A 26,263-nucleotide genomic window follows, 5' to 3' on the forward strand; every position below is an offset into this window, starting at 1 on the left:
AGAGTGTAAAGATGAATAAACACCCAGTCCCTTGCATCAGTATCCTCACTGTACAAAGAGGACGTTTGCTCATCAAGTGACAAATAAAAGTCCTTAGGACAAGTTAAAGACCAGGATGGAAGATAGGATGAGAATGGAAGACCATTGGTCAGTGGAAGCTCAGAGCTTTGGCCAGTCACGACTGGGTTTAGTTCAACCCAGAGTGTTACTCAGACCATCTGACTTCCAAAGTGAATATTATTATCCAAGAACGTGGAATTTCTATCTTGGGTTAATGAAAGGGGAAAACTTCAGAGATGGAATTCTTGGTCCAAATATTGGCTTCTCCTCAGACTTGCTGAGCAATCCTGTTACAGTCATTTTTATTGAGTTTCATTATCCTCAGATGTAAAATAAAAATAAACAATTTGTACTTAACAAGTTTCTTGTAAAGATCACAATTTATGTGAAGTATTTATTAAAGTACCACACAAGTGTTAGTGGTTACAGGCAGCCCTCGGAGATTCTGCAGGCTTGGTTCCAGACCACTACGATGAGGTAAATATCACAATAAAGCGAATCACAGAAAAAAATTTTTTTTGGTTTCCCAGTGCATGTAAAAGACATGTCTACACTACACTGTACTCTATTTTGTCTAAAATAATGTGCATACCTAGTTAAGAAATGTTTGTTGTTGTCTGGTTACTAAGTTGGAGAAGGCAATGGCACCCCACTCCAGTACTCTTGCCTGGAAAATCCCATGGACGGAAGAGCCTGGTGGGCTGCAGTCCATGGGGTCGCTAAGAGTCGGACACGACTGAGCGAGTTCACTTTTCACTTTCATGCACTGGAGAAGGAAATGGCAACCCACTCCAGTGTTCTTGCCTGGAGAATCCCAGGGACAGTGGAGCCTGGTGGGCTGCCATCTGTGGGGTCGCACAGAGTCGGGCACAACTGAAGCGACTTAGCAGCAGCAGCAGTTACTAAGTTGCGTCTGACTCTTCTGCAACCCCGTAGACTGTAGCCTGTCAGGCATCTTCATCCTTGGGATTTCCCAGGCAGGAATACTGGAGTGGGTTGCCATTTCTTTGTCCAGGGGATCTTCCTGACCAAGATGTCTACTCATGTCTCCTGCATTGCAGGCAGATTCTTTACCCACTGAGTCACCTGGAAGGCCCAATTAAGAAATACATTAGTGCTAAGAAGAAAAAAAACAAAAACAAAAACAAAGCTAACCATCCACTGAGCCTTTCAGTTCAGTTCAGTTCAGTCACTCAGTCATGTCTGACTCTTTGTGACCCCATGGACTGCAGCACGCCAGGCTTCCGTGTCCATCACCAATTCCCGGAGCTTGCTCAAACTCATGTCCATCGAGTTGCTGATGCTATCCAACTGTTTCATCCTCTGTCATTTCCTTCTCCTGCCTTCAGTCTTTCCCAGCTCAGGGTCTTTTCCGATGAGTCATTTCTTCGCATCAGGTGGCCAAAGTATTGGAGCTTCAGCTTCAGCATCAGTCCTGCCAATGAATATTCAGGACTGATTTCCTTTAGGATGGACTGGTTGGATCTGGTGGTCCAAGGGACTCTCAGGAGTCTTCTCCAAGACCACAGTTTAAAAGCATCAATTCTTCAGCGCTCAACTTTCTTCATGGTCCAACTCTCACATCCATATATGACTATTAGAAAAACCATAGCTTTGACTAGATGGACCTTTGTTGGCAAAGTAATGTCTCTGTTTTTTAATGCTGTCTAGGTTGGTTGTAGCTTTTCTTCCAAGGAGCAAGCATCTTTTAATTTCATGGCTGCAATCACCATCTTCAGTGATTTTGGAGGCCCCCCCCCCCAGAAAAAATCTCTCACTGTTTCCATTGTTTCCCCATCTATTTGCCATGAAGTGATGGGACCAGATGCCATGATCTTAGTTTTCTGAATGTTGAGTTTTAAGCCAACTTTTTCACTCTCCTCTTTCACTTTCATCAAGAGGCTTTTTAGTTCCTCTTCACTTTCTGCCATAAGGGTGGTGTCATCTGCATATCTGAGGTTATTGATATTTCTCCCAGTAATCTTAATTCCAGTTTGTGCTTCATCCAGCCCAGCATTTCATATGATGTACTCTGTATGTAAGTTAAATAACCAAGGTGACAATATACAGCCTTGAACTACTCCTTTCCTAAATGGGGACCAGTCTGTTGTTCCATGTCCGGTTCTAACTGTTGCTTCTTGACCTGCATACATATTTCTCAGGAGGCTGGTTGGTGGTCTGGTATTTCCATCTCTTTCAGAATTTTCCACAGTTTGTTGTGCTCCACACAGTCAAAGGCTTTGGCATAGTCAATAAAGCAGAAGTAGATGTTTTTCTAGAACTCTCTTGCTTTTTTATTATCCAGTGGACGTTGGCAATTTGACCTGAGTCTTTAGTGAGCCATAAAAGTAACATCGCAGATCATTGATTACAGTTCACCATGATGAATATAATATTAAAGAAAAAACTTGAAATATTGTGAAAATTACTAAAAAGGAACACAGAGACAGAGAGTGAGTAAATACTGTTGAAAAAATGGCACTAATAGACTTGCTTTTGTTGCCACAAGTCTTTAACTTGTGAAAAATACAGTATCTTCAAAGTATAGCAAGATGAAGTATGCCTGTGTATCTTCCATCCTAAAAATAATCCCTATCACGGATGTGTTTTTTTTTGGGGGGGGGGTGGGTGGCGAGGAAGAGAATGGCAATTTTATCACTAGTACTAGGTATAAATATCTAATTCTTTTGTAGAAAGTAGAACCCTGGCTAAGCTACATCTGCTTTTTCTTTTTGACTTTTTGGTGTCATATGCTGAGTATATCTTCATGAGTGGGATTTGTTTTTTTTTTTATCATTTTATGATACCATAGATTTACACAAACTGGCTAAAATTCCTCACATAGACTCAGAAGTGTGTTGGTGTAAGGGTTTTCATTTTTCAGATGAGGAAATTGGCATCCGAAATTAATTGATGTGCAAGACTCATGCACTGCCCATCCTGGTTGTACTTCCTTTTTACATATTAAGAAGAAATTAAAGATGAAGTGATAATTGTCACTAACTGTTTACTTTGGTGACAATGTTGCAGTTTAATTTCGAGAAATACTCTCAAACAATAAATAAATTTAACTAACAGTACAGTCTTAAAGTGAGGAAATAAGATACTAATAATATTGATGGAGAAATGTATGTTATGTGTTTCAAATAACTGAGATGCCGAATGAAGAGCTGGAAAATAAAATGTTTCCTGTTTTTCTGAGCTTAATAATTATAGTTCTGAGTAACTATAATTAGTTTCATTTATAGGATGGGCTTCCAGTCCAGAAAATTAGGTTTCTTTTGATCCTACACTGGCTATTTTTCTTTACCAAAATAGTCAAGTGTTTATTAAAGTTAATGACCAGAGAACCAAATCACTGAATTAAAAATGTAAATGTGAATTTCTCCCTAGGGATAGTCCAACAATTCTTGTGAGAACTGTAGCTGCATGTGAATCCAAGCTTTTTCAGAAGGCAGGGTTGAGAATTCATGTTTAGGAATTGATTTAAGAAAAATGTTAAGGGAAAGCTAATTGCTCTTGACTAAGGAGATTCTGGTTGTTTTAAGAAGCAACTTAGATATTTATGATATTAAAAATATATTTTACTATTTTATATTATGAATAATTAATTCAAGCAAAACTTCTTCCTTATTATCATTTTTCGTTTTCAAACAAAGACATACACTGAATCACATATAGGACCTTCAGTTAAGTTCAGTTCACTCACTCAGTCATGTCTGACTCTTTGTGACCCCATGAATCACAGCATGCCAGGCCTCCCTGTCCATCACCAACTCCCAGAGTTCACTCAAACTCATGTCCATCAAGTCAGTGATGCCATCCAGCCATCTCATCCTCTGTCATCCCCTTCTCCTCCTGCCCCCAATCCCTCCCAGCATCAGGGTCTTTTCCAATGAGTCAGTTCTTCACATCAGGTGGCCAAAGTATTGGAGTTTCAGCTTCAGCATCAGTCCTTCCAGTGAACACCCAGGGCTGATCTCCTTTGGGATGGACTGGTTGGATCTCCTTGCAGTCCAAGGGACTCTCAAGAGTCTTCTCCAACACCACAGTTTAAAAGCATCAGTTCTTTGGCGCTCAGCTTTCTTCACAGTCTAACTCTCACATCCATAACATGACCATTGGAAAAACCATAGCCTTGACTAGATGGACCTTTGTTGGCAAAGTAATGTCTCTGCTTTTCAATATGCTATCTAGGATGGTCATAACTTTCCTTCCAAGGAGTAAGTGTCTTTTAATTTCGTGGCTGCAGTCACCATCTGCAGTGATTTTAGAGCTCCCAGAAATAAAGTCTGACACTGTTTACCCATCTATTTTCCATAAAGTGATGGGACCAGATGCCATGATCTTAGTTTTCTGAATGTTGAGCTTTAAGCCAACTTTTTCACTCTCCTCTTTCACTTTCATCAAGAGGCTTTTGAGTTCCTTTTCACTTTCTGCCATAAGGGTGGTGTCATCTGCATATCTAAAGTTATTGATATTTCTCCCAGCAATCTTGATTCCAGCTTGTGGTTCTTCCAGCCCAGCGTTTCTCATGATGTACTCTGCATATAAGTTAAATAAGCAGGGTGACAATGTACAGCCTCGACGGACTCCTTTTCCTATTTGGAACCAGTCTGTTGTTCCATGTCCAGTTCTAACTGATGCTTCCTGACCTGCATACAGATTTCTCAAGAGGCAGGTCAGGTGGTCTGGTATTCCCATCTCTTCCAGAATTTTCCACAGTTTATTGTGATCCACACAGTCAAAGGCTTTGGCATAGTTAATAAAGCAGAAATAGATGTTTTTCTGGAACTCTCTTGCTTTTCCCATGATCCAGCGGATGTTGGCAATTTGATCTCTGGTTCCTCTGCCTTTTCTAAAACCAGCTTGAACATCTGGAAGTTCACAGTACACGTACTGCTGAAGCCTGGCTTAGAGATGAATAAATTCAGGTGAATGAAACAATATAGCAGGCAGCCCAGGGTGTCCATCCTTCAGATCTTTTAATGTGCTGAGCAACTTTCTTAAAAATTTGGCAGAATATGATGGGATCATCTCATTTCAAAGACTGTTTCCTTACTTATTAGTGATTTCTTCCATCAGAGTTACCAATGACTTTCAATTTGTTAAATCCAGCAGTCAATTCTTAGTCCTCTGCTTGATAGATTAGCAGCATTGGACACAGTAGATAATTTTCTCCTTAATGTGCTGATTGTACTTACCTCTCAGGACAATGTACTTCCCCCCCACCCACCCGATTTGTCTCTTTCTCTAGATCTTCTCTGAGTGTTTCTCATCTTCTTTCCTGATTCTCAATGTTGGAGTGGCCCAGGATTCAGTCCAGGGAACACTTCTGTTCTCTGTTCGTTCTCATTCCATTTTGGTATTCCCTAGTCCCATGGCTCTAAATACCATGTATATGCTGATGACTGCCCAGTTTATGGGCTTCCCAGGTGGTGCTAGTGGTAAAGAATCTGCCTGACAATTCAGGAGATGTAAAAGACGTAAGTTAGATCCCTGGGTTGGGAAGATTCCCTGGAGGTGGGGATGGCCACCCGCTCCAGTATTCTTGCCTGGAGAATCCCATGGCGAGAGGAGCCTGGAGGGTTTCAGGCCATAGGTCGAAGAGTCAGACATGACTGAAGAGACTCAGCATGCACACGTGTCCAGTTTATACCTTTAGCTCAGACTTTCTCCCAAGTTTATGACTTCTATATACGGTTTCTAATGTGTGTTCCTCACTTGGGTGTCTAATAAATATCTCAAACTCAATTTGTTCAAACCTGAATTTCTTGTCTTTATCCTCCAATGTACTTTATCTGTGATCCTTCTCATCTTAGCTGATAATTTCATCTTTTGAATTGATCAGACCCCCCAAACTGAATTATCCTCAACTCTTTTCTTTCTCCCATACCTCACATTCGGAAAGTTCTGGTGGCTCTGCCTTCAAATATTTTCGGACTCTGACCACGTCTCCCCACCTTTATCGTTGCCACTCTGGTCTGAAATAACATCATGTTTCTCCCACTTTATTGCTGAAGTCCTACTTGATTTTTTCCTTGCTTCCCTGTAGTCTCCCCCCCTCCCCCACTAAAGATATGTTAAAACTGGAAAATAATCCAAGCACTTCTCAGAACCTTGCATTGCTTCCCAGTTCACTCAGCTGATGTCATTACAGAGGCCAGAAGACCCCGTCTCCTCCCTCTTCTTACTTCTTTCACCTTTTTGCCTATTACTCTCTATCCTGCTTCCTCCACTCCAACTTGTGGACATTCTTAAATGCCAGGTGCACTCCTTTCTTGAAGCATTTACTCTAATTTTTCCTTCTCCCTGGAATGCCATGCCCCCAAATGTTTGTGCACCTAACTCTAACCTCTCTCAAATTCTGCTGCATTATCAATTTATCAGTGAGATTTATCCTGCCCATTGTATTGATAGTTTGTTTCATCCACACATCCTGCAGTTCTCTCAGTTTTCCCATGTCCCCATCCTGCATTTCCACCTTTTAATACATCACATAATTAATTTCAGATGATTTATTATTTGATATCTGTCTCTATAAAACAGGCTCCAGATGGGAGCTTACAAACAAATCAAACATGCTTGTTTGTTCACTGATGCACGTAGGTCAGTGCCTGCATCTAATAGACAATCAAGAAATAGTTGTAGCATACATGACTTATTAGAGTGAACAAGCACAACCGAAAGTGCATTGTTAAGTGTTGAGCTGTGAATAGGTTGAGTGTCGAGAGTCCTGTTTTTCTAATTAAGAACATCTGCTTGGAAATTAAAACCTGTATAGGAGTTAGCTTTTATTGCATAGCAGAACCTCACCTCAGCACCTCAATGGCAGTACAACAAGAAGCATCTCTTACTCACATGTAAAGGGGATGGCCTAGATGCTGGCATTGGCTGGGTTCCCTCCAAGGTCTGGAGGTCAGCTGGCTGTTTTGGCTGGAGCACCTGGAATGACTCAGTTTTGCTTCACATGTCTCCCATTCTCCAGCAGGCTTGTCCGGGCATGTCCTCATGGTAGGTCTGAGGCATGGAAGAGAACAAGCCTCAGACCGCAAGCCCATTCCAAGCTTTTGCTTGCATTATCCATTGATGTCCAAGGCCCCAAGCCAGTCAGACGGCTGGGTCTTTGGCTTCGTGAGAGAGGCTTTCAGAGTTGTGTGGCAAAGGCTACAAAATTGGAACCATTTTTGTAATCTTATCACAACCAGAAATATGAACTTTTCAGATTTTGGACTCAAAAATAGAGAATCACGTACTCTTACACTTGGAAGGGACCTATGGTTCATTTATTCTTCTTCCACAGCTGTGTTGGGGTGCTGAATGCAGATGTCAGTTTTGTGTTCACACCCCATACACATGATGAGTGGACACAATAGGGGAAAAAAAAAAAAAAAAACAACGCAGGAGTAGATATGAGCCAGTAATTCTGGAAAAATAGGGGCTTGTTTTATATATGCCATATTTCACTAATTCATTTAGATCTAGGTTTGGACTTCCCTCGTAGCTCGGATGGTAACGAATCTGCCTGCAATGCAGGAGACCTGGGTTCAATCCCTGGGTCAGCAAGATCTGCTGGAGAAGGAAATGGCAACCCACTCCAGTGTTCTCTCTGGAAAATTCTGTGAACAGAGGAGGCTGGCAGGCTATCGTCCATGGGGTTGTAAAGAATCAGACAAGACTGAGCAACTAACACTTTCACTTTTGTTTTTAAAGGACAGAAAGAGGGATCTTCATTTACCTTTTCAAGGATAACCATGTCTCACCTTGCTGCTGCTGCTAAGTCGCTTCAGTCGTGTCCGACTCTGTGTGACCCCATAGACGGCAGCCCACCAGGCTTCCCGTCCCTGGGATTCTCCAGGCAAGAACACTGGAGTGGGTTGCCATTTCCTTCTCCAGTGCATGAAAGTGAAAAGTGAAAGTGAAGTCGCTCAGTCGTGTCCGACTCCAGCGACCCCATGGACTGCAGCCTACCAGGCTTCTCCGTCCATGGGAGTTTCCAGGCAAAAGTACTGGAGTGGGGTGCCATTGCCTTCTCCGGTCTCACCGTGAATGAGACATAATTCAAAGACATGCTGACAGATATTTACAAAAATTCCAGAACTGGGTCATTCTTATATATTCCTATAATTTGCTTTTGCAAAAGCAAATCATTCTTGAGATGATGTAAGGACCCTTTCTGTGGATAGAACTTACAAGATGCAGAACTTTGGGGGCAGTAATTGTATGAATAAATTGCTACTTTTTAAGTTCTGTAAACCTAAAACCTCATAAATGTTCATGTGTTTACTTTTTATTTCAGTGATTGTGATTAGGATAATAAATGGTGCTTAGGGCTGAAAGAACCTAAAGATCACCTAGTCCATCGCTTTGTTTTTCAGCTCATTGTTCTTATCCAAGTTACACAGCTAGGTAGCTGCTCAGACTGGAGCCAAGACTCCTGACACCTAGTTCATGGCTCTTTTCATTGTCTAGCACTACCTCGCTGACCTAGAGGACTTAGAGCATCATGAAAAAAGACACATGCATGAGTAAGATACTAATATCACACAGACCAAAATTATGACTTAGGAAACCTTACTGTGGGCCCCAAATCCTGTTCTTCTTCAACAAAAATATTAACACATTTGGCTTAATTGCACAACAGAAGCACCAAAATAAATTTATATGGAGAGTGTGCTGGTTATTTGAAAAAGAATTACTTAATATTTAATTACTTCCTATTGCTTAATATAATTTTAAAAGGACATTTTCTCCTTCAGGCCAAGGGTTTTCACTGTTTTGAGATAACAACGGCAATATTTGTTGAAAGCCCATCTGTTTTCTTTTTTAAAATATTTAGACTATTCTAGTATAAAAAATGTTAATTTTGCCAAGTAAAAAGGAGGGCTGGCTAAGGGTCCAGTCTGAACCTGGTTCTTTCAAGGACTCTTGGGCAGATCATTTAATTTTTCTGAACTCAATTTTCACTTGTGAAAAATAGGAGCTTAGCACTGAGTGGTCCCTAGAGCATCTTTTGAATCTTAAATTTTATATTTTATGAAGACAGAGTCAGAATCTAAAGCTAAAGTTATGTATATGAGTGTCCCATTATGAAGAACATATTGGGAAGTAGCTATCATATCAATATTTATATTTCAAGCTAAATTTTCAAAGTAGCTAACAACTGGAAAAACCGGTTGGAATGGACAAAGCTATTCTCTTCATTGATTAGCATGAAAAGTGAATGTCTTCAGAGTGAAGAGTGTCATCAAAATGAGTGTGATGTTCTAGTGATAGGCGCAGATGGCTATAACATCACTACATCAAACAGATCAAGAATAAAGTTTGTTGAGATAGATAGGGCTTTGAGGAGATAACTAACCTCTTTTTTTGGTATTCAGTTCAGTTCAGTTCAGTCGCTCAGTCATGTCTGACTCTGTGACCCCACGGACTGCCGCACACCAGGCCTTCCTGTCCATCATCAACTCCCTGAGTTTACCCCAAATCATGTCCATTGAGTCGGTGATGCCATCCAACCATCTCATCCTCTGTCGTCCCCTTCTCCTCCTGCCCTCAATCTTTCCCCCAGCATCAGGGTCTTTTCAAATAAGTCAGCTCTTTGCATCAGGTGGCCAAAGTACTGGAGTTTCAGCTTCAACATCAGTCCTTCCAAAGAGCACTCAGGACTGATCTCTAGAGATGTATTAATTGTAGTTGGGCTTCCTAGGTGACACTGGTGGTAAAGAATCTGCCTGCCAATGCAGAGGTGGGTTCAGTCCTTGGGTTGGGCAGATCCCCTGGAGAAGAGAATGGCAACTCACTCCAGTATTCTTGCTGAGAAATCCCATGGAAAAGGAGGCTGGTGGGCTATAGTCCATGGGGTCACAAAGAGTCAGACGTGACTGAGCAGCTAAACAGCAACAACAAAGTTATGCTTAAGACTTGAGTTCCAAGAGCTGGTGAAACTTTACAGTGCCTGCTTTGTGGAACAGAGAAAGGAAGAGGCTGAAAAGATAGTGTTTTGAGAAGTTCCTGATTAGATACCAGACAAATGAGTCTGGTGATTTTGGCTTGGAAAATTATCTAGTAGGTATAAACCAACACACACGAGATGAGATGTCTTAGAAATCTTGAAAATATATGCCAACCCTAAAAGAGATTTAAAGGTAAAGTGATGAGACATGTGGAAAGAAAGGTTCTGATTACATCTGGAGACAACACATGGTTTAGTTTAAGCTTGACTGAGCAAATAAAAGTAGTGAGAAATATGAAAATTATACTTAGGGGTTTGTATCTTTAAAAGTTTGCTAAGACTAGTTACTGTTGTATTTATTTTATATTAAATTTTTGGCAGTCCTACTTAGAAAATTTTTTTTTTATATTTTATTTATTTTTTTAATTAATTTTATTTTATTTTTAAACTTTACATAATTGTATTAGTTTTGCCAAATATCAAAATGAATCCACCACAGGTATACATGTGTTCCCCATCCTGAACCCTCCTCCCTCCTCCCTCCCCATACCATCCCTCTGGGTCGTCCCAGTGCACCAGCCCCAAGCATCCAGTATCGTGCATTGAACTTGGACTGAAAATTTTATATAACAAATGTCAGGCCAACTCCAAACTTCTTGCCTAAATCATTTAAAATAAGGGTAACCTTTATTGAGCATTTACCGTGTGGGGGTGTTTGGAGACACAAGGGTAAAACACGATCACTTAACACAGTGTCTAGGCAACCTTTTGATGCAAAGAGACCTTTCACTTAAAAGGTGACCAACCCTCTTCCTTCCCTCAAAAGACCTGAAATTTAAGTTGGCCTAAATATTCCTGCTGTCTCAGTTATCCACCAGTTCCAACCTTAGTGATATCTATTATACTTTGTACTCCCAGGAATCAAGCTCAAGTTTGCTGGCTGACCTTTTGTATTTTGTGTTTTCAACTTCTGGCTGATGTTCATGGGGATATGTCCTATTGCCAAGCTAAGTCCTGTCCATCCTATATTTATTTCCATCTCTTTGTGGGTCCCAGTCTCACAGAAAACATTCCTGTATGAATCCATTAACTGCGTCATCAGGCTCTCCTAAGAATCAAAGGCATGAATTATATTTTGGTAAGTAAAAGTTGGTACACAAAAGTTAGCTTTTATTTTTCATATATGATGTTTATGTCTTTAGCTTTTAAAATCAGTCTCCCTGGCTTCAAAATTTAGCTCTGCCTGGAAATGAGTGACCATGAATGAGATACTTAACCTCTCCAGACCTCAGTGGACCATAATAATACCTACCTAAGATGGTTGTGCAAGAATTAATCTGTAGCTTTTATTATTGTATCTGGCCTGTAGTGAGCCCTCCATATAAGTTGGTTGCAACAGTAATAAGAGTACACTCAAAGTCAGAGTTTTCACCACCATGAGTTGCTGTTATAATGATGAGCTGCACTTCTTAGAAAAGATCAATAAAAACTGCTAGAGAATCAAGAAGGGCTTCATGCCCAACATGCAGGTTGAAGGAGTTTGCTGTGTGAATGATGCTTTGGAAAAATTAATGTTTGAAGAATTAAGGAATGCCTGTCGAGATGGTGGTGTTGGTACCTTTCTGCCAGCCATGAAACAAATTGGCACTGTGGCTGCCCCGCCTGGTATTGTTCATCGATCCATTGGTCTTCCTGATGTCCATTCAGCTTATGGGTTTGCTATTAGGAATAAGGCAGCCTTTAATATGAATGACCCTGAAGCAGTGGTATCTCCAGATGGTGTTGGATTTGACGTTAACTGTGGTGTCTGCTTGCCGAGAACCAATTTAGACGAAAGTGATGTTCAGCCTGTGAAGGAGAAACTCGTCTAGGCTATTTTGACCACAGTCCTGTTGGGGTGGGGTCAAAAGGTGTCATCCCAATGAATGCCAAAGACTTGGAGGAAGCCTTGGAGATGGGTATAGACTAATTCCTGAGAGAAGGCTATGCCTGGGCGGAGGACAAGGAGCATTGTGACGAGTACAGAAGGATGCTGCAAGCTGACCCCAATAAAGTCTCAGCGAGGACTAAGAAAAGAAGCCTTCCCCAGTTGGGGACTCTGGGAGCAGGCAACCACTATGTAGAAATCCAACTTGTTGCTGAGATTTTCAGTGAGTCTGTTGCTAAGAAAATGAGCATCAGCCATAAGAGACAGATGTGTGTGATGATCAAAAGTGGAAGCAGAAGCTTGGGCCACTAAGCCACAGATGCTGTCATAGCTATGGGAAAAGCTATGAAGAGAGAGAGGATTATAGTCAATGATCATCAGTTGGCTTGTGCTCAAATTGCTTCCCCAAAGGGTCAGGACTACCTGAAGGCAATGGCAGCAGCTGAGAAAGAAAATCAGTCCTGCGTGTTCATTGGAAAGACTGATGCTGAAGCTGAAGCTCCAATACTTTGGCCACCTGGTGTGAAGAGCTGACTCCTTAGAAAAGACCCTGATGCTAGGAAAGATTGAAGGCAGGAAGAGAAGGGAATGACGGAGGATGAGATGGCTGGATGGCATCACCAACTCAATGGACAAGAGTTTAAGAAAGCTCTGGGAGGTGGTGATGGACAGGGAAGCCTGGCATACTGCAGTCCATGGGCAAAGAGTTGGACACAACTGAGCAACTGAACTGAACTAAGAACCATGCCTGGGTCAACTGCTCTTCCATGACTTTCTTAACCTGTCAGGCTTTTGTCAAGGTCTTCAATGCAACCCCTGATGACTTGGACCTACATGTGATCTATGATGTTTCTCACAATGTTGCCAAAGTAGAACAACATATAGTGGATGGGAAGGTGCGGACTCTGTTAGCACACAGGAAGGGGCCCACCTAAGCCTTCCCTCCTCACCATCCCCTCACTGCAGTTGATTACCAGCTCACTGGACAACCAGTGCTCATTGGTGGCACCATGGGAGCCTGCAGCTGTGTTCTTACTGGCACTGAGCAGGCCATGACTGAGACCTTTAGAACAACTTGTCATGGAGCGGGCCTTGCATTGTCCCAAGCAAATTCAAGACATAATTTAGATTTCCAGGATGTCCTAGACAAATTGGCAGGTGTGGGAATTACAATCCAAGTTGGCTCGCCCAGGCTGGTCATTGAAGAGGCACCTGAGTTCTCTACGAGCGTGACAGCAGTGGTGAACACCTGCCATGATCCTGGAGTCAACAAGAAGGACATTAATCTGAAGCCAATTGCTGTTCTCAAAGGATAGAATGCTGACTGCCGCTACCGGACACCGCTGATCCTCACTGAAGTGGAAATGGACAAAAACACTCTTCAGACATCGGGCTCGAGACCTGACAGGCTCCAGGGTGTGCTGCTCTAGCTGCCTGTTTTAGGATGGCTGGTGGGGCGGCTTCCAATTCTGGAGTCAATGTTGTAAACTTTCCTTCTGGAAGGAGTCACGTTGCCCCCATCTGGAAAGGAAGGCATATGCTTCCTCTCTGATTATCCCACAGATTTTTAGGAAAATCTGTTAGTGGGTGGGGCTAAGTCAAAAAAATTGCCTTACTCAGTCACACAAGTCTTTCTTCACCAGAATGAAATTCTTTACATCAACCTCTTTTTCCAGCCCGAGAGGTGTTGTGAAGGCCATTCCATGAAATAGAAAGAGTTTGGAATGTTTCTTTTTTCCCTCTGTCACTTTGTTCACTTATCCACTCTTTCACCCCCTTGCCCTGCACTGAGCAAACCCTTAAAAACCATTTTTACTTGGTGCATACAAATGGGTCAAAGCAGGATGTTGAACAGATGGATAATGGTACAAGTTATAGAGGGGGGATGTGTGTGGAGGTGTAGGGATGTTAACCTAACCCTAACCCAAAAGAGAAAATCACTCTTCCTAGACTTGTTACCTTTGTCTTTCTAAATAGAAGGCAGAGTTTTGACTTACCTGTAACAGTGGCATCAGCTGGTGTCTGTCATTAATTAGGCCTGGTCAGGGAGACTTTTCTTGAATAATAACTTGCACGGCTGCATCAGAGAACCGCACAAAATACTGAGTATCTTTACATTTGTGACTGACATTATTATAAAACATCAAATGACCACAACTGTGATGCTAATGGTTACTCTGTGTTGACAGGTTGACTAGTCTTGTGCTACCTAATCAGATGAGGTGCTATGTACTGTAATGCCCGAAGATGTTAAAGTTATAGGCTACTAAGGCCACAATTGAGTCCAAACGCTAAAACAAAAAAACCTAATAAAGTTGTAATACATTGCCTATATGTCATCCTTAATATTTTATAGCTTAGGACAGTTAGTATTTCTACTTGATTCACTTTGGTCAGTGGTCCTGTTTTCTGATTTTCTCCCTGGTTACTTTCAGAGATGTACCTTAAAGATATTCTTTTCTAACACTTATTCCTCAAAGCCTGGCATGCTGAAGTCCATGCAGTCACAAAGAGTCAGACTTGACTGAGTGACTGAACTGAACTGATCTCTTAACTTATAATAGACCTCCCCTTCCCACTGGAGTATCTTCTAAATGCAGAGTATCTTCTAGAGGCTGGAATAAAGCTGACTTCCTCTGAAAAACATGTGACATGAAATAGCATGTCTTTACTCTGAAAACTCAGTGACTTTAATGATTTTGATGGTAGAGTTTGAAAGTTATCAACAAGTTAGTAATATTAATGCAACAATTTATAATTATTAATTGTATAGTATATAATCACTTACGCCTCTGGGTTGGACCAGTGACCACTGTGCACAGGTGACTTAAGGATGCAGGTTACCTGTGAACACTGGAGGGCATTTGAAGATGAGAAACAGGCTTCTGGCAGGTGCTAGGTTCTCTAGAGATGAGGCAACACTGAGTATCTGTGTGGACTCTGTCTAACTGGGCTTTCCCGGTGATGCCATCTAGCAAAGTCCACTGTCCAAACTGTGAAGTCAGTGTAAGAAATGCTGTTGACCATCCTAGGTGCATATGTTACGTCCTATTGGATGCTTTGAAAGTCACTCTTTGGGGAGGGGGTGGGGAGCAAATGAGGAAGAGAAATAAAGAGGAATGGTTTGTGCCATGGTGTTTCTGTATTATAAGCTTTTCTTATATGTAGCATTTCTCCCAGACTTGGCCCTTTTAATGACCTTGGGAAGTAATGGTTAATATTTTGAGTTCAAAAAGAAAACTGTAAACATTGTTTTCCTTGTTCTAAAGATGTTATTTTCCCAAAAAGCCATTTTAAAATGAATGTTCAAATGAAGTTGAAAAGATAGAGTACACTCAATTTTTGCCTTATCTACTTAATCTAATCTCCATATAAAATGCAATTCCACTATACTATTATGATTAAGAATTATTTAGTAATCAATTATTATGTATTTAGTTCACTTTGGAAAATCAGTGATATGTAAAATGTAGTCGCCTCACCCCAAGGAACCTGTCATTTAACCTCCTGTCCACCTTGGCATTCACAGCTCTTATCTTCTCCGTTCAGTTCAGTCACTCAGTCACGTCCAACTCTTTGTGGACCCCAAGGACTACAGCACCAGCTCCTGGAGTTTGCTCAAACTCATGTCCATCAAGTCGGTGATGCCATCCAGCCATCTCAACCTCTTGTCATCCCCTTCTCCTCCTGCCCTCAATCTTTCCCAGCATCAGCGTTTTTTCATATGAATCAGTTCTTTGCATCAGGAGGCCAAAGTATCGGAGTTTCAGCTTCAGCATCCATCCTTCCAATGAATATTCAGGACTGATTTCCTTTAGGATTACTTCTTTGATCTCTTTGCAGTCCAAGGGACTCTCAAGAGTCTTCTCCAACACCACGGTTAAAAAGCATCAGTTCTTTGGCTCTCAGCTTTCTTTATGGTCCAACTCTCACATCCATACATGACTACTGGAAAAACCATAGCTTTGACTATACAGACCTTTGTTGGTAAAGTCATGTCTCTACTTTTTAATATGCTGTCTAGGTTTGTCATAGCTTTTCTTCCAAGGAGCAAGCATCTTTTAATTTCATGACTGCAGTCACCATCTTTAGTGATTCTGGAGCCCAAGTAAATAAAGTCTGTCCCTGTTTCCATTGTTTCCCCATATGTTTGTCTTGAAGTGATGGGACCAGATGCCATGATCTTTGTTTTTTGAATGTTGAATTTTAAGCCAGCTTTTTCACTCTCCTCTTTCACTTTCATCAAGAGGTTCTTTAGTTCCTCTTAGCTTTCTGCCATAAGGGTTACCTTCTGAATCACATCTATTTTTTAAAATTTATTTTGATGTATTTCTTGGAGAATAATTGCTCTACAATGCTGTGTTGGTTTCTGCCTTACGAAAATATGAATTAGCCATAAATATACATATGTCCCCTCCTTTTGTGTCTCCATCTCACCTGCCTCTATCCCACCCCTCTGGTCATCAGAGAGCACTGAGCTGAGCCCCTCATGTTGTACAGCAACTTCCCACTGGCTGTCTGTTTTACAGTAATTTATATATTTCAATGCTATTTTCCCAATTTGTTCCATCCTCTCCTTCCCCCACTGTGTCCATAAGTCTCTTCTCTATGTCTGCATCTCTATTCCTGCCCTGCAAATAGATTCATCAGTACCATTTTTCTAATTTCATGTTATTATACGATAGTTGTTTTTCTCTTCCTGACTTTCTTCCCTCTAACAGGCTCTATGTTCGTCCACCTGTGATCTACTATCAGAATTCTGGTGTTAAGCCAGGTACTGAACATCTTGAACCTTGCCAGTCTAAGGACAAGCTGAATACAGTGGTGGGCAGTCAGTTCCAACTGCAGGAGACCGGGTTCTGCCATCTTGGCACTTGACTGCTGCTTGGCCTCACTGCCTTTGACTTGAACATATGTTTACTTCATTGTCTACCTTCTGCCTCCTCACTTTCATTTTGACTCTTTGGCATAATCCCATCGACATAAAGCTTTGATTTTTGACTACTAGGTCATTTATCTGACTGATCATTTCTCATTGCTTGAATCATGTCTAGACTTTGCTGTCACTTAGCCATGGTTATGCATGCCACTCAGCCCTGGCCTCAATACTGTCTTGGAATCTTCTCCCGAGTGGCAGACTGTCCATGCCCCTTAGCTTTGGACCCTTTTTGATTGTGCTATTCCCCAGTAGCCAGCCAGCTGCCTGGCACTGCACTTAATGTATCTTTGTTTATTAAACACTTAATTGAATAGGATATAGATTTCATCTTCTAGGTGCCAGGTTGAGTTGAGCCAAAAATACGTTCATCTCATATCTATGTGTGTGCTTAGTCACTCAGTTGTGTCCGACTCTTGTGACCCCATAGACTGTAACCTGCCAGGCTCCTCTATCCATGGGATTCTCCAGGCAAGAACACTGGAGTGGGTTGCCATTTCCTTCTCCAAGGGATCTTCCCAACCCAGAAATCGAATCCTGGTCTCCTGCATTGCAGGCATATCTATGCAGTTGGCTTTTTAATTTCTGGAAGCAGAGACTGTCATATTGTTGTTTCATTTGTAGCACAGTGACATCTTATAAATAGTTGTTATTGATGGTGAGTTTAATGATAACGGAAAAAGGAGGAGAGGTGGTTTATCTTAGTGCTTAGATAAGTCATTCTCTTGGCATTAGTCTGTTGTTCAGATCCCTAGGCATGACTGAAGTAACACCACTAATCATAAGGACCTCTCCTTCCCCTTCTTTCTCTCTCTCTCTTTTTGCCTAGTGCACAGACCTGTGGAAAATTATTATGTAATTTTAGGCGTAAAAATAATGACACCAAATATTATTTATTTGAAATTATCATGACAAATATATAAAACTATACATTGATTAAGTCAAAGAAAATAAATTTTTAGGAAGTAAAAAGAAGCCATTTACAAGTTTATTAAGTTACAATTTCCTCATTATGGGATTATTTTGGTAGTATTCAGTATCACAGGTATGAACTATTTTGTTGCTTGTTAAAACTTTTTATTGTTGTTTAGTTGCCAAGTTGTGACCCCATAGACTGTAGGCCACCAGGCTCCGCTGTCCGTGGGAATTCCCAGGCAAGAATATTGGAGTGGATTGTCATTTCCGTCTCCAGGGGATCTTCCCAACCCAGGAGTTGAACCCATGTCTTCTGCATTGCAAGCCAATTCTTTACCGATGAGCCACCAGGAAACTTTTTATAGATATTTGTCTTTAGAAGTTCTAGGTATAGCATCTTTACTGTTGGATAATCCCTGTTTTTCCTTTAGCCAATACTTTTATGTTCATTATTTTGTTCCTTGAGGATTCAAAGTATACATTTTGCTATACATGGGAATTTTCTATAAAATATTAGTTATAGTATGTTGGCTTCATAATGAGATTTCTAGGTATTCTTTCTTGCAGGCAGATGTTAACTATATTTAAAACAAACAAACAAAAACAACCAGACTATATTTATGCACATTTTTATTGTCTCCCTCTCTCTTTCTCTTTCTCAATATGGTTTCAATTCATTAAATGAAAGATTTCTTTAAAAATAAGTTTTAAGCCTTTTCTTAATAATAATTGATTTTGGAATAACTTAGCTATGTTTGCTCCAGGGCTTCAGTTCACCACTTATTTACTCCAGCCCTTCCCAAAATTAAATGTTGCACATGTGGAACTGATTCCCTTCAAATGGATGTGCTGTTTACTCCCAAAGCAATGTCAGTTTTTGGCTTTTAGTAATGGTAATGGGTCAGAAAAGTACCCATCCACGTCTGTCAGATAATTGACATTTTTGAAATGTAAGCCGCTGGGAAGGTAGGGAAGTAAGTACTCAGTGACTTATTTATTTAAATTAAGAGAAAACTTAGAGAATCATCTGATACAAAGATGGATTTCCCTGATAGCTAGTTGATAAATAATTCGTCTGCAATGCAGGAAACCCAGGTTCTATTCCTGGGTCGGGAAGATCCCCTGGAGAAGGGAAAGGCTACTCACGCCACTATTCCTGGGCTTCCCTGGTGGCTCAGCTGGTAAAGAATCTGCCTGCAATGTGGGAGACGGGGTTCTATCCCTGGGTTGGGAAGATCTCCTGGAGAAGGGAAAGGCTACCCACTCCGACATTCTGGCCTGGGGAATTCCATGGACTGTATAGTCCATGGGGTCGCAAAGAGTCGGACACAACTGAGTGACTGTCACTTTCACTGATACAAAGACAAATAACAAGACAAACCAAACACTTAAGCTCTAGTAAGATAAATTTCAAACATACTAAGAATATTAAAAGAATAAGATTCAGTCAGTCCTTTGTATCGTGGGTTCCACATCCACAGATTCAACCAACTGTGGATGAAAAATATTTGGGGAAAAAATTCAGAAATTTCCAAAAAGCCAAAAGAATACAATTTTATTTTGTTTGCATTTGGATAATCACATTGTCCCAGAGCTACTAACTGAATAATACATTATTTCCCCATTGATTTGTAAAACTATTTCCTTTTTATATAAAGATCCTGCTCTGATTCTGAGAATCTGATTCTGAGAATCTATTCTGAGCTCTCTTTGCTATTTCTTTCCTCTGCTTGTCAATAAAATGATAGTTTTAATAACTATAACTTTATAACTGTTTTCACTTTTTGATTCTTCTTGAAGAAACTTTGTTCTACTTCAAAACTGTTTTGGCTATTTATGGCCACTTTTGCTTCCAAAGGAATTTTAAAATCAACTTTTAACGAAATTGCATAATTATGAATTAATTTAGGGAATTTTGACATCTTTATGAAATCTTCTCACCCATTGACATATAATTAATTCTCCATTTATTTTAGATATTTTAAAATGATTTTTGATAAAATTTTAAAATTCTCTCCAAAAGATCTTACATATTAAAAAAATTTACTCCTAGCTATTTCATGCTAGTTATATTTTAAAGATGTATCTTTTTAAGCATTTTTCTTTATCTTATTGTTTTAGACATTAATTTTTAAAAAATTTACAAATTCAGAGTTGCATTGCTTATTCATGTAAAGATTTCTCATGTTATTAAGTATCCTTCAACATAAGATTTTTGGGGTCTCTGCATTAATATTCCAAAGTAGATATGCTATAATTTAATTATTTCCCTGATTATTGGTGTTTACATTGTTTCTCAGTTCAGTTCAGTTCAGTCGCTCAGTCGTATCCAACTCTTGTGACCCATGAATCACAGCACGCCAGGCCTCCCTCCATCACCAACTCCCGAATTCACCCAGACTCACGTCCATCAAGTCAGTGATGCCATCCAGCCATCTCATCCTCTGTCGTCCCCTTTTCCTCCTGCCCCCAATCCCTCCCAGCATCAGAGTCTTTTCCAAGGAGTCAACTCTTCGCATGAGGTGGCCAAAGTACTGGAGTCTCAGCTTTAGCATCATTCCTTCCAAAGAAATCCCAGGGCTGATCTCCTTCAGAATGGATTGGTTGGATCTCCTTGTAGTCCAAGGGACTCTCAAGAGTCTTCTCCAACACCACATTTCAAAAGCATCAATTCTTTGGTGCTTAGCCTTCTTCACAGTCCAACTCTCACATCCATACAAGACCACAGGAAAAACCATAGCCTTGACTAGACGGACCTTTGTTGGCAAAGTAATGTCTCTGCTTTTGAATATGCTATCTAGGTTGGTCATAAGTTTCCTTCCAAGGAGTAAGCATCTTTTAATTTCATGGCTGCAGTCATCATCTGCAGTGATTTTGGAGCCCAAAAAAATAAAGTCTGACACTGTTTCCACTGTTTCCCCATCTATTTCCCATGAAGTGATGGAACTGGATGCCATGATCTTCGTTTTCTAAATGTTGAGCTTTAAGCCAACTTTTTCACTCTCCATTTTCCTTTCATCAAGAGGCTTTTTAGTTCCTCTTCACTTTCTGCCATAAGGGTGGTGTCACATTTGCAATTTTAAACAAGACTATAAACAACTTTCTTGATAAATCTTTGCACCCCACAATAATTATTTATTTAGGATTCATTCCTAGGACTCAAATTGCTGAGTTAAAAGGTATGCTCTTTTTCTTTGATTTTTGTTATAGTTAAAATCATCCAGCAGTGTTGGTTCAGAAATCATAATATCACATAAAAGAACATGGTATGAATTACAAAATAAAATATATTTATTGATGTGGACTGTGTCATGAAGAGAGCAGATTATAAATGATATTTAAGTATTTTATTTTACTTATGCTTATATTGAGCAATAAAAAGGAGAGTAAATAAGTGAATGAATACATGATTCTGGAAGGGTACTCAACAAGAAGCTAGTAATAGCCTTGGGTAAGGGAATTTGCAGGTTTTAATTTTCTACTTTTTTCTTCTCTTTCTTATTTTCAGCAATGCACATGAATTATTTATAAATAAAATAATTTTAACTTTTGATATCTTCATGTAGGTTTAGTGGAATATTATTTCTCCTTCATTTCTTTAATATTTGAGAGGCTTTCTTCATGGAAATTTTTTTTTCTTCATAGCAATTTTTAAAATGTGTTTCTTTTGCTCATTTAAGAATGAGGTTGACCAGCTGTATTACTATAACAACTGTGTACATTATGATCATTGTCTTTAGTTGCTAAATTTCACAACTCTAATTATTTTATTCCCCATTAGACACTTAACTATATTTTAAGCGAGCTCAGAAATATCATGGAACGAATTCATTCAACATCAGCATTATAATATTGAAATGTCAATGACCAATGGCTGTTTTGTATGTGTATATTAATATGCTTCTTGGTTACAAAGGTAGCCACTATTACAAGTGAAAAGAATACATGAAATCCACTACTGCCTACTCTTTCCCCCTCTTTGCCTAAAACTGAAGCACAAATGACTGGTGTGATTCACTCATGAGGTACTTCATAAAGCTGTAGAGAAATAAGTTAATTTTTCCATTCCTTATCAGAATGTTTTCAATCCCTCTTGAAGGTAAACAACACAAAGAGGTTTCGTGAACAATAAAAGCTTTCCAACAATTGAGAGAAAAGTTGTTCTGAGACAATAGCATGTGCCCCATCCTTTTATTTGAATGTGTTTTCTTAAGGCAATTACTGGCAGTTTGATGATTTTATGTTGAGAGTTATCTTTTTCTCAGCAAGGCATCACAGTAGCATCGGGTTTTCTTTCAGAGAGATTTGTAACTGACACCTGGTAGTTCATTCTGGCTGCTTGCTTCACGTTCGCTAAGCAGCACACCCCATTCTAAAATATTGCAACGCTGAAATATGTTTATTTGGGCACCTTCTGCAGTCAAGGTAATTCACCCCATCTGCAAAGAATAAAATGGAAAAAGGCAACCCAATCTGTGTGACCTTAAGCTTTCACTGAAACCTAAGAGACGGGTTAGCTTATCTGAGGAGAGCTTGGTGTTAATGACACCAAGGTTATGGGCTCGATCCCATTACGGGGTGGTGAAACTCAAAGGAAAAGCTCCATTGCCTTGACACAGACTCCTCAGGGCTCTGCTAGCCATTCAGAGTGGAGCAAAGGAGTGTGGATTTTTTTTTAATTAATCATGTCATAATTGTTTTTTTTAAGTCCCTCAGTTGTGTCTGACTCTTTGCTACCCCATGGACTATACAGTCCATGGAATTCTCTAGGCCCGAATACTGGAGTGGGTAGCCTTTCCCTTCATGATTTAGGGAGTCTCCAACTTGAAGCTTCTTCCAGCCCAGCGTTTCTCATGATGTACTCTGCATAGAAGTTAAATAAGCAGGGTGACAATATACAGCCTTGACGGACTCCTTTTCGTGTTTGGAACCAGTCTGTTGTTCCATATCCAGTTCTAACTGTTGCTTCCTGACCTGCATATAGGTTTCTCAAGAGGCAGGTCAGGTGGTCTGGTATTCCCATCTCTTTCAGAATTTTCCACAGTTTATTGTGATCCACACAGTCAAAGGCTTTGGTGTAGTCAATAAAACAGAAATAGATGTTTTTCTGGAACTCTCTTGCTTTTTCGATGATCCAGCAGATGTTGGCAATTTGATCTCTGGTTCCTCTGCCTTTTCTAAAACCAGCTTGAACATCTGGAAGTTCACGGTTCACGTATTGCTGAAGCCTGGCTTGGAGAATTTTGAGCATTACTTTACTAGCATGTGAGATAAATGCAATTATGCGGTAGTTTGAGCATTCCTTGGCATTACCTTTCTTTGGGATTGGAATGAAAACTGACCTTTTCCAGTCCTGTGGCCACTGCTGAGTTTTCCAAATTTGCTGGCATATTGAGTGCAGCACTTTCACAGCATCATCTTTCAGGATTTTAAAGAGCTCCACTGGAATTCCATCACCTCCACTAGCTTTGTTCGTAATGATGCTTTCTAAGGCCCACATGACTTCACATTCCAGGATGTCTGGCTCTAGGTGAGTGATCACACCATCTTGATTTTCTGGGTCATGAAGCTCTTTTTTGTACAGTTCTTCTGTGTATTCTTGCCACCTCTTCTTAATATCTTCTGCTTCTGTTAGGTCCATACCATTTCTGTCCTTTATTGAGCCCATCTTTGCATGAAATGTTCCCTTGGTATCTCTAATTTTCTTGAAGAGATCTCTAGTCTTTCCCATTCTGTTGTTTTCCTCTATTTCTTTGCACTGATCGCTGAAGAAGGCTTTATCTCTTCTTGCTATTCTTTGGAACTCTGCATTCAGATGCTTATATCTTTCCTTTTCTCCTTTGCTTTTTGCTTGTCTTCTTTTCACAGCTATTTGTAAGGCCTCCTCAAACAGCAATTTTTCTTTTTTGCATTTCTTTTCCATGGGGATGGTCTTGATCCCTGTCTCCTGTACAATGTCACGAACCTCAATCCATAGTTCATCAGGCACTCTATCTATCAGATCTAGTCCCTTAAATCTGTTTCTCACTTCCACTGTATAATCATAAGGGATTTGATTTAGGTCATACCTGAATGGTCTAGTGGTCTTCCCTACTTTCTGGAATCAAGATTGCCTGGAGAAGTATCAATAACCTCAGATATGCAGATGACACCACCCTTATGGCAGAAAGTGAAGAGGAACTAAAAAGCTTCTTGATGAAAGTGAAAAAGGAGAGTGAAAAAGTTGGCTTAAAGCTCTACATTCAGAAAACAAAGATCATGGCATCTGGTCCCATCACTTCATGGGAAATAGATGGGGAAACAGTGGAAACAGTGTCAGACTTTATTTTTTGGGGCTCCAAAATCATTGCAGATGGTGATTGCAGCCATTAAATTAAAAGACGCTTACTCCTTGGAAGGAAAGTTATGACCAACCTAGACAGCATATTGAAAAGCAGAGACATTACTTTGCCGTCCGTCTAGTCAAGGCTATGGTTTTTCCAGTGGTCATGTATGGATGTGAGAGTTGGACTGTGAAGAAAGTTGAGTGCCGAAAAATTGATGCTTTTGAGCTGTGGTGTTGGAAAACACTCTTGAGAGTCCCTTGGACTGCAAGGAGATCCAACCAGTCCGTTCTAAAGGAGATCAGCCCTGGGTGTCCTTTGGAAGGAATAATGCTAAAGCTGAGACTCCAGTACTTTGGCCACCTCATGCGAAGAGTTGACTCATTGGAAAAGACTCTGATGCTGGGGGCAGGGGGGGTTGGGGGCAGGAGGAGAAGGGGACGACAGAGGATGAGATGGCTGGATGGCATCACCGACTCAATAGACGTGAGTCTGAGTGAAGTCCGGGAGTTGGTGATGGACAGGGAGGCCTGGCATGCTGCGATTCATGGGGTCGCAAAGAGTTGGACACGACTGAGCGACTGAACTGAACAAGTTGAAGCTGGTTGTGGGATCAGGGAAGAGGACTAACTGAGGTTGGAAGATAGGACCTAGAGTGCCTTGGGCCAGGGCACAGTGGAGGGGTAAGGAAAGCTACATAGGTTTCAGGAAGTGGATGTCAGTCCAGGCACTGTATTTAGTGGGCGAAGCAAAGAAAAGTGAGTTCAGCCACCAGGAATGTTTTCAGATGGAGTCATGGCATAAGCTGGTGTCAGGTCTCTGCCTGTAAGGAAGATAGCCATGGCAGGTAAGGGCCAAGGCCCATGCTGGAAGATGCGCTGGCAGGTGGCAAAAATGGTTCCCCAGCCACCACTGAGTTCAGGGCTGAGGCTCGCTTCTGAAATGCTTGGGCAGAAGCCTGACATCTAGAATGTGATCAATCAAACCACCAGGGAGTAATGTAAGTGAGGAATAGAGGACGTTTGGTGAACTATACACCTATCTTCTAAGGTCTTGGATGTGGATGTGGAATATATGCTGCTCTGTGTCTGGGAGCCCGATTTCACCACAAGCTTCATCAGACTGGCAGGTAGAAGTTCTGACGCACTGTCTCTGCCTGCAGTGGCTGGCTCGGGGCCAGGGAGAAACTGAACTGTAGGTGTGGGCCACAAACAAATCCAGCTGTGAGATGCTATGGAGGAGGAGACAGAGGACAAGAGAGGGGGTTGTGACCAGGTGTCATGACTGCAGAAACTAGGTGGAGAGAATGTTCCATTGGCAGTAACATCCTTTTCATCTCTGACATAGTTCCCAAAGGATTTCATGCAGACTGTTCAGGTATAAATTTCTGCAAAGATGGAAATGTTCAGTTCTGTCCATTTTGGTAGTCACTAGCTACACGTAGGGGCTTCCCTGGTGGCTCAGACCATAAAGAATCTTCCTGCAATGCAGAAGACCCCTGTTTGATCCCTGGGTTGGGAAGATCCCCTGGAGAAGGAAATGCTACACTTTCCAGTATTTTTGCCTAGGAAATCCCATGGACAGAGGAGCCTGGCGAGCTACAGTCCATGGGGTTGCAAAGAGTCAGACACAATTGAGTGAGCAACACATTAGCACACAGCTGAATGTAGCTGTTGAGTACTTGAAATGTTGCTAGCATGACTGAGGAACTTTTTAATTCAAGTTCAGTGTAGAGGGCAACATGTAGCTAGTGGCTGCTGGATTGGACAGAGCAGATTTAGATGCTAGGGTAAGTAGTAACAAACCCTATACTTAGAAGAGCAAACTGATAATTATAAATAAATGAGCAGGGCAAAGCCCAAATGGTTCTTTCCCTTTGGCCTTGGCTGTGCACCCAACCCCAAATAAGTAGCATTCATTTTTAAAATTTTTAGACTGTAAACTCATCTGTCTATAGTGATCAAATTCATCTTGTGGAGATTCTGCACAGAGAAGGTATTGAATTCATTTTCTAGACCTGTATTGTACCACAGTTGGTCTTTCTGTAATATGGTGATTAAAAATCATATTGGTATTTATCATAAGCAATAGGTAGTTAATGCATCAATTTCCAAATATTCCTGTCCAGTGGTATAGTCGTTTTCCAAGTA

At 40.8% G+C, this 26,263-nt stretch overlaps 1 protein-coding gene and 1 pseudogene across 4 annotated transcripts in view; both read left to right on the forward strand.

Moving 5' to 3' along the window:
* Positions 1 to 26,263, forward strand: part of ESR1 (estrogen receptor 1) — a 410,467-nt gene that overhangs the window by 199,944 nt on the left and 184,260 nt on the right. The gene's annotated exons all lie outside the window — the stretch shown is intronic.
* LOC139184973 (RNA-splicing ligase RtcB homolog) lies at positions 5,296 to 19,727 on the forward strand (annotated as a pseudogene).

This window comes from Bos indicus, chromosome 9 (genome assembly GCF_029378745.1).
Source record: "Bos indicus isolate NIAB-ARS_2022 breed Sahiwal x Tharparkar chromosome 9, NIAB-ARS_B.indTharparkar_mat_pri_1.0, whole genome shotgun sequence".
Classification (NCBI taxonomy): domain Eukaryota; kingdom Metazoa; phylum Chordata; class Mammalia; order Artiodactyla; family Bovidae; genus Bos; species Bos indicus.